Here is a 6,921-nt window from a genome sequence, read left to right as displayed (position 1 = left end):
TCTAGGAAGAATAAAATGACAAACCACTTCTGAAAATTTTGCCAAGGAGACAGCACTCTATCAGGAGTTGCCAGGAGTCAAGACGGACTTGAAGAAACAAATTTGAGTAACAGAAGGAGAGATCCACAAACAGTAAAATATTACATGATTATGTGTCATTGAGTTGTTTTATTTATTTATTTATTTAGGAAATTTATTTGCCACCCATCTCATATTCAATGACCTTCTGCTTCTAATGACCACAGTTTTTTCCCATAAAAATATTAAACAATGTAACCATTTTAGTAATGTACTAATTTAGCACAGGTTAATATTACATACAACAGGACAGGTAGTACTTAAGTAAAGATAATCTCAACTCCCGATGACTCCATGGACATGTATATGTTGTATTCTTGACAACAGTGTAGAAGTAGTTTGCCCTTGCTTTCTTTTGGGATGTTTTTTCAAGGTTCCAGTCCAACCTTAGTGTTAGCAAGGAAAAGCCAGTCATACATTCCCATGCAAAGCCTTGGTGTCTGGAATTCTATCTCAACTACAGTAAATGGGTTAAGATTCAGATTTTCTTCTTGGCAATGCTTCTTCTCTTTAGCAATAACAATAGCACTTATATACCGCCTCACAGTGCTTTGCAGTCCTCTCTTAAGTCGTTTACAGAGTCAGCATATTGCCCCCAACAATCTGGGTCCTCATTTTACCAATCTCAGAAGGATGGAAGGCTGAGTCAACCTTGAGCTGGTGAGACTCGAACTGCTGAACTGCTGGCAGTTGGCAGTCAGCAGAATTAACCTGCAATACTGCATTCTAACCACCGTGCCACCACAGCTCAAGTCATTATTATGAGATAAGTACCTACAGAAATCATATAAAATCTGAGAATGATAGCGTCTTTATCATCATAAAGGACACAAAGAACATCCTCAAATTCTTTCAATCTGATTAGCGTTTCTATGATTAAGACATTTAAATATACTGGCCATATTTATAAATTAAAAATCTTTCCATTCCTATATCAATAACTCATACTGAAGAACCAACACACATTCTGGATGCTACTTAATATTTTCCTAAAAGCAATATGGCCTTTCTAACAGGTCTACATTTATAATAGCCCCACTGTATATTCTGTATAACAGAATAATCCACAGACTCACCAAAGCTTGGTAGGAAATTCAGTAAGTTATAATTCACTGCCAAATTTTCAGACATGACAAAAGTTAATTCCTCTAAAGCATACATTCCAGAAACAGTATTCAAACCATGCTTCCAAACAGCATATGCCCACATGCCATATCACAGGCTCTAGCCAATTCCAACAGACATGCATTTAATTTCAAATGCAAAGATATTCTCCTGATGAGTCCAATTGTTTACTCACATTAATTGTTTGTAGGACTGGAACTTTTACCATAGGATGATCGGAAACCTGCTTAAGGGTGATGGGAACCTAGGAAGAGTCATAGGTGGAGAAGCATCTATTAAGACCTTCAGATCACTGTCATTTCAGGAAATAAGATTTAGAAATATTAAAGCACGGAATAATCTGGCACCCATGGGGAAGGTGCATACTGTATAAAGTTCAGGCAAAATGTACAATTAACTGTACTTCAAGTGGTATAGGAAGCAGCTTCTCTGTAACTAGAGTCACAATCTGCTACTTTGACTGAATAGTTAATAGTTAATATTTTTACAGCTCACAGTGACAGAGTTCACATACTGCACTTAGTTGTGCCTTACATAATAAGCCACAAATGCTTGTCTTTGAATACACTGCTATCAACCATGATTTACAAACCACAATGGCTAGGATCATAAAATATGTTAAAACCCAAAAACCCTGTATTGTAGTTTAATGCAGTATATGGACCCAAGCAAGATTTATAATTCAACTGCCAAGTGTTGCTTTACAATTACAGAAGGCAAAGACAAGTTGCAATATTTTGCATTTAGTCACAAAATTACAAAGCAATATATAGCAAGTCTGTATATAACGTGAAGCAAGCAGATGCAGACACAGTTTAGGCAAGTAGCCTAAGCAGATTTCTTTTTGTCTAAAGTTCATTTGGTAAAAGTGATTTTTATTACAGCGAGGCCCTCCAAGCCTCCAGATATGTACTTTTTGCATTTTTAGCAACTATTCTTTATATTGGAGTTATGCATAAAACACAGAAAAAAGTCAAGAACCACAAAGAACCATTTTACACATAATAGCTTTAAATAGCCAAAAATTCATATGTACAGCGAAGTCCTCCCTTAAAAGTACACAGAATCTTCAAGAGTCACCTGACAGGTATCAAGAGAAACTTTCCAGCTTTTTGAAACAGGCATAACAGAAAATTGTTTTGTAAAAGTAAAATGATCCTTTGGGTAATGAAAACAAAAAAACAAAACAAAACACCAGAGGAATACTACAAAGATTTGGAAACTTTGCCAGTGGTACACCATTGTAGTACAATTTTGTTTCTACTTTTTTGTACCTGTGAACTTCACGTTTCCTACGCTTCCTTCTCTTTGCATACATTTCATATCTTCTATTCTTTTTTCTCAGACATCTAAAAACAAACTGTCGTCCACAAAAAGGGAAACAAACCACAGGAGTGACAGTGTTGGAACCTCTCTTAAATCCAGACCTGATCCTCAGTGGAATTTGAGACTATCAGCTGTATACCAAAAATGCCTTGTGATACTTAATTAAAAACATACAAAAGAAGGCACGAGCAGCCTAAAGAGGCTTCACTAATTAACAAAAGAGCTCCGTCCTTACAACACACAACAGCCTCAACCTACAAGGTTTTTAACCCTTTAAACACGCGTCTCCCCAAACCGACGTTCGCAGAGATACTCCTACAGGCAAAAAGCTCTTGCCCCTCTTAATAGAAAAGCCGACCCAAAAGCCCCTTCCTTCGTGCAATCCGGAGACCCGAGAACACCCCTGTGCTTTCTTCGGAACCTCGAAGCCAGCTTCGATTCGCTTCTCCTCGCTGCGCAGGTTGGAGACCTTTCCTCCCCCAGAAGATCCCAACACAACGCTGCGACCAAACCCACGAACGGGCCACTAACCAGCGTGACGCCCGGGAGACTTTTGGGGGGCGGAGATTCTACCTATGGGTCAATTGCACCGCCGGGCATTCGCGAGGCTCTGGGACACACCCCCAGCTTCCTAAAGGCAAACCAGCTGCCTGACACGGGCTTCCCGCAGTCAACCTCGGCAGCGCCACCCCGGCCACTCTCAAGAGCTCCGCAAGCCACACCCCAGGCACCTACCTGAGAAGGCTAGAGAGCGGGTGCCCCCCGCCGCCGCCGCCGCCGCCCCCTGAAGACGCGGAGCCGCCCCCAGAACCGAAGCCCGAGCTCAGCCGCTTGCCCGAAAGCAGTTTCTCCACGGCGGGCAGGTTCCCGGTGCGGGCGGCCTCTAGCAGCTCTTGCTCTTTCCCCATGGCCCGACGCGGGCCGGGAAACCAGCCCCCGATCTTTACTAGTCCTCCTCGGCTACCGCCGCTGCCTCAACCCGGCCGGCGCGTCCTTCCGGGGCGGGGCCAGAAAGGCCACACCTCCTGACTTGAGCCTCGACAGCCCCGGTCCGGCTAATGAAGCCGAGGCAGAAAAGAGCGGCCGGTTGCGCTCTTTGGCGGCTGTCTCTTACGGCGGGTAGTGCTTGCAAAGATGTGGTAAAACACGGTAAAGGGCACGGCTAGCTGTTGCAGTTCCCGTACGCATTCGCGACATTTTGGGCACTCTAAGGGGGGGGGGGAAGGATCTACTCGAATAGGACAGAAGGTCTTTCCCAACAAAAGAACAAAATTCTCAAAGAAAAAAACAACTCTTCGTCCTTTAAGAATAAGGAGCTGAGAAATTTCCAGGTGAAGATGTTTTATCTGATTACTGTTCTCAAGTGACTTGAGTCCAGCTATGCAAAGTTTGTAGGGAAACGCGCAGCGATACACAACGCTAGAATATTTCGCTGAGAACAACCGAGCAGCAGTTTTCGACTTTGCTCACCAAGGTCAGGTAAGTCACAGAACATTTATCAACATATTTTTAGTGTAGTAAACAAAGGCTCATGCCCACTGAGTCCCATTTAGAAGTTAGAGCATTTAATGTAATCTGTGCCAGAAGTTACTATAGTCCAGATAGCTTCAGGTATTTTCAAGCTCATTTCTTTGAAACCTGTATTTTTCTTCTCCAATTTCTAGCAGCAGTTCGTTGTATGGAACGAAAACAAATTGACCAAATGAACTTCAAGCTCATGAGTGTAACCGGCAAATCTGTGAGATGAAAAAAAAGGGGTGTAAAAATTGAAAAATCCGTTGGATGGAGTGAAAGGCGGAACAGACTTGTCAGAATGCTCACTTAACATTAATAGTTCAAAAATGTCATGTGTTACTGAAAAATCAGATCAATATTTAAAAAGCCAATCCTTTCAATACTGATTAGGACAAATTTGGGTAGTTGAAATTGGCCTTGAAGATACTGTACTAAAAGTGCTTTAGTCACAAATGGATGGAAGGAAAAAGGAGGTAGATCTGTTGAAAACTTATTCCTACCCAGCTATTTTTACCAGAGATTTGCCATGTATGCAAGGTATGCTAAACCCACATAGTCACACTCAGTACAGTTAGTTAAAGGTTCAGTGTTTTATGTGAATGCAGAATATTGGATTAATTTAATTCAGATTAATTTGGGAGACTATGACAAACTGACATATTCATTGGGAAGTGGGGACCCAGTAAATTATTTACTATGCTTGCATGTCATCAATACTTACCGGTAGTAAAAAAAAAAAAAATCACCAAACTGATTGCATGCAAAACAATTTTTGCCTGGACTTAAGTTGCTTTCCAACTGCTGTTATTCAAAATTCACATTTGAAATTCACTTCCATTACAAATAGGCTTTAAAAGAAGCATAGCTGAACTAAGAAAACTATTTTAAACATAATTGCAACTTGGGAGAAGAGAAATTTGTTATTGCATTTCAGACAATTAGCCCTCACCTCTGCAACATCTCTCTCAAAAAGACCAACATCAAAAATATCTAATCATATTCATGTCCTTAATACCAAAACAAGCCATTACTGCATAATGTGGTGGGTTGATTCACATAACAAGCTAAGACATAATGGTTTTACGTGTCGTCGAAATGTTACGAAAGGAGGGTAAAGTCTTACACCCTGACTTACGCGGGAATTACGTACGGATTCTGTCTTGGTACACGATGACGACAGATCTGTCGAGGTAGTCAGTTATAATATTTTCGTTTCTGAACACCAAAAGGGGTAGACTTTAATCTCAGTACAGGTTTCAGGGGTTGGTGTCCTTTTTTACATTTGATGCAGTGCATTATGGGCATTCTGCCAATAAATTTTTAAAGTTTTCACCACAGGGTTATCAATTTTATGAATCTAATATGCTTGTCACAGTGAACAATAACTAAAGTATGTATTAACTTTATGAAAAGTTTTCATAGATGCTATTTAATACCCAGCCATATTACTGCATTTTGAAATCAGAATCCTAATCTGCATGAATTTGGAAAACTTCTAGATAGCACCATTTATTTTTTTAGAATTATTTACTTACTAGGAGATAAATATATTTTCCTTAATAGTGGAAATATAGATATAAAGTTACAGTGCAGGATAGCTCTCTTCCCAAAGATCAACATTGTAATATCTAAATCCTGCAAAAGAATAAGAAGTAGGTTGCACAAACAAGATGTCTGATCTTCTTGTAGCCATAGCCAAATAACAGTAGTGACACAATGCCTAGCAACCAGACAGGACAGAGTGATTTCACAGTAGACCTGCCAGGTTGAAGCTGAACCCAGCCATATCAACTCAAAGTTTCTCCTCCAGGCGCTCTTGATTGTCAAGAAAGAAAATGCTGTATTTTCACACTGAAACATGTAAACCTGACTTCAGGCTGTCTCAGCAATGGGTCAGCAGTTAGATGGAGCTGACATTTTGAGGAGATGTCCTCTGTAGTTAGACATTTTTGTGCCAGAACAAGCAGGATGTGTGCATTTTGCCAATGTGTCATGCTTAGTTTTAGTTTAGCCATTGTGGTTTGTCAGAGTTGTGCAGACACAATGGTATGGGTTGATAAGAAAAAAATATTTTCTCTTCCTAGCAGTAATAAAGCTTTAAGCAACCTCTATTTGCATCAATGAATATTATTTTAAAGTCTTATATTTGGAAATCTTGCACTGAAAAAAGGGAAGTAATCTAGGATGAGATTAAGGAGCCCCTAAGTCAGTGGTTCTCAACCTGTGGGTCGCGACCCTTTTGGGGGTCGAATGACCGTTTCACAGGGGTCACCTAAGACAATCGGGAAACACTTATTTCCGATGGTCTTAGGAACCAAGACACCACTCCGCATCGGTCTCCGCACGGCCTTCGCCATTTGCAGAGAGAGAGACAGGCACTTTCGCTTCCCTTCTCTCTCTCTCTCAGATGGACTTACCTCCTGCAGGGCTCCTGATTGGCCCTGCGCCCGGGTGCCCCACCCCCTGGGAGAAGCGCGGCCAGGGCCTCGTGGCCTTTGAGCCGCCCAGGGAAGCCCCGGGATCCCTGTTGGGAGCAGCCCACTGGAGGCTCCGCTGAGCGGGCCAGCCCTCCCGCAAGCCGCGGCCCAAGGGAGACCAGCCGCTGCAATCCCTAGCCAGCTCGACCATTGGAACCGCTGGCCAGGAAGGCGCGCCGGAGTCCAGGCTGCCAGGAAGGAAGGAGATTCAGCAAAGGTAGGAGAGGAGAGCCACCTCCTGGGGTCCAGTGCTGGCGGCGGCTTCCTTGCCCTTCTCTTCCTCCTCCCCTTCTTCCTCCTGCTGCCCCCCAGGCGGCTCGGGCGGGCGCTGGGGCAAGAGGGGTGCCTGGGGGGGAGCAGCCAGGCTGGAGGGGCTGGCGGGCCGCACGGCACCAGCCCC

Source organism: Protobothrops mucrosquamatus, unplaced genomic scaffold (genome assembly GCF_001527695.2).
Source record: "Protobothrops mucrosquamatus isolate PMUCROS unplaced genomic scaffold, P.Mucros_1.0 scaffold4656, whole genome shotgun sequence".
NCBI classification, from domain to species: Eukaryota; Metazoa; Chordata; class Lepidosauria; order Squamata; family Viperidae; genus Protobothrops; species Protobothrops mucrosquamatus.
The sequence above is the reverse complement of the archived record's forward strand: the minus strand, read 5'-3'. Positions refer to the sequence as shown.